Genomic DNA, 2,361 nt, shown 5'->3' on the forward strand with positions numbered 1-2,361 from the left:
AATTTACTGTTAACTATTCTCAAGAAACAGTTCCAGCACAAAAAATGTAACTATCAATAGCAAATTTGCTTAAAAGGATGGGGCCTTCAAATATCACAACCAGAAAACCTAGTGAATTGACTAGCAATATAAATTATTTTAGACATACTAACAGAATTTCACACAGTTAATATCAGAAATAAAATCCTATCTGGCCATTCAAAAATTAGTGTGATTAAATCTGTCCATTTATGCTAAATAAATATAATAACATGATCAAAATCAAATCTTGAAGTCATTTTATGAATACAATCTCACCTAGTTGTGAAACCTGGTGGATTCAATTCTCTGTAAGAATTCAAGCCTACAAATGGCACCCTCAGATACTGAAATATATTACAAAAGAATGGCTAGGACCCTTACCATGGCAGTAAGCAAATGTGAAATAAAGCAAAAATTTGAAATCCAAAATTAGGAATAATACAATTTTTCTCTACCCACAAAACTTTCTCTTACCAATTCGTACTTAACCACAACAAGTGTATATACACTGCACCTGTGAAGATATCAAAATTTATATGCAAAAAAAAAAAAAATAATAATAATATAACTGCAACAACCTTTAACTTTATTAAGTGGTCAAAATGAGAATTTCTGGAATGAATTTAAACAAAAGGAAAGGAGTTTACAGGTAAAAAAAAAAAAAAATTGAAAATATTTTGTTACCAATCTAAAAGGTTGCACAAATCATCAACTAGTGATATTAGGTAGTTTGGTTACACTACCTAGTCAAAATACTAAATTCTTGCACAGCTGGCCAAAAGAACTAGTCTATAATTTTAATTAATAAATTGCAGTGATTTGAAATTTTGACAGATTAATAAAAAGTGAACATTCTGATGAAATTCTTTGTTTTCATACATTGCTGTTCATTGATAACAAATAAGAAATACAGTAATATATCAAATAAAACAAATCAAATGATGCAGTAAATTTGTACCTAAGCATGAAAGATACTGTACTGCAATCATCAAAGTGTGAAAGCTGTGGCTACAAACATCATGTCTAATCTCATACAAATCATTTTGACAATAAAATTTCTTCCAACTAAATCAAGTGACTCTCCACCCTCCATTTAACAACAAATGCTTCAGGACAGCCCTATATGAGGCTAGCAATGTGATCCAGTGTTTGTCTAACTGACTGTATATTAATAATATACAGTAGTTCAAGTACTCAAAACCAAGGGAAATGACACAGATGTAATAGCTTTAACCAAGAGTAAAAAAGACAGCTTGAGTCAGCAAATTTTAACAGATAAATAACAAGCCTAACTAAAAAAAAAAATAATTGAAAACCAAACACCCAAACTTATGACACCAAAATCCAAATAATTATAAAAGGAACACTGTCATTCCATCACAAAGTATCAATAACAAAATGAACTCAAAACATACAACTACTGGTCAAGACTGACAAGCACAACTAGTACAATGTATTTTTGGAATTAGAAAACAAAATGAAAACTGGATCACCGACTGCAGGTTCGGGTTTAATTGTACATTTAATCTTCAAGCTTTCTAGCTTGTATACTTCACCAAAAAATGCATTTGAGAATAGAAAGTGTGTACACAAAGATTATTAGTTTCCCTTTGTTATTTTAATATTATTATTATTTACAAGATGAAATTCAAGCTTCCAAAGAATATGGTTGTTCATCTGAAAGAAGTATGAGGAGATAACAGGAAATACAAGAAGACGATATCTCACTTATTAAAAAAAAAGAAAAAAGAAATTCAATAAATGTCCCACAATCCAACAGTGTGAGGAATAAAGGACCTCTAGGACTGATAAGTTTGACTGCGAGGTATATTTACTGCATGGTGATGCTGCTGTTCAGCAACACTGGTTGTTCTCGGCAGGAAAAGGGGATCAGAGATCAATTGTGAATGAGAAGGACCTCTGTTAAAATATGCATTATGAAAAACTGACAAACAAGGGACCATCTGTTGATGGTCCAGTCATAACTGCTAATTTTAAAAAACAGAAACCTACCACCACAAACCACTCTAAAAGAGATAAATCTCTGACAGAAGCAGAAATCCATACCGGAGAACAGTATTCTAGTAAAGGAAGGACAAATGACCTCAAACAGGTTGCACTGATTTATCACTGTTATGAGACCCTACGTACAATACCTAACATTCATGCAACACTTTGCTGGCACTTTCATTAGATTATTCTCAAAAGTATGAAAATTGATGCTAACAACACCTGGTGTTCCCTGACAGTCACCCATCCAAGTATTGACCAGACCCCAAAATTGTTTAACTTCACTGATCAGACAAGAAGTGGAGCTTTCAAATTGGTATGGCCATTAGC

General features: G+C 32.2%; 1 pseudogene; it reads right to left on the reverse strand.

Moving 5' to 3' along the window:
* Positions 1 to 2,241: 2,241 nt before the first annotated feature.
* On the reverse strand, positions 2,242 to 2,361 carry LOC136846192 (5S ribosomal RNA; annotated as a pseudogene).

The sequence above is a fragment of the Macrobrachium rosenbergii genome, chromosome 14, assembly GCF_040412425.1.
Source record: "Macrobrachium rosenbergii isolate ZJJX-2024 chromosome 14, ASM4041242v1, whole genome shotgun sequence".
NCBI lineage: Eukaryota > Metazoa > Arthropoda > Malacostraca > Decapoda > Palaemonidae > Macrobrachium > Macrobrachium rosenbergii.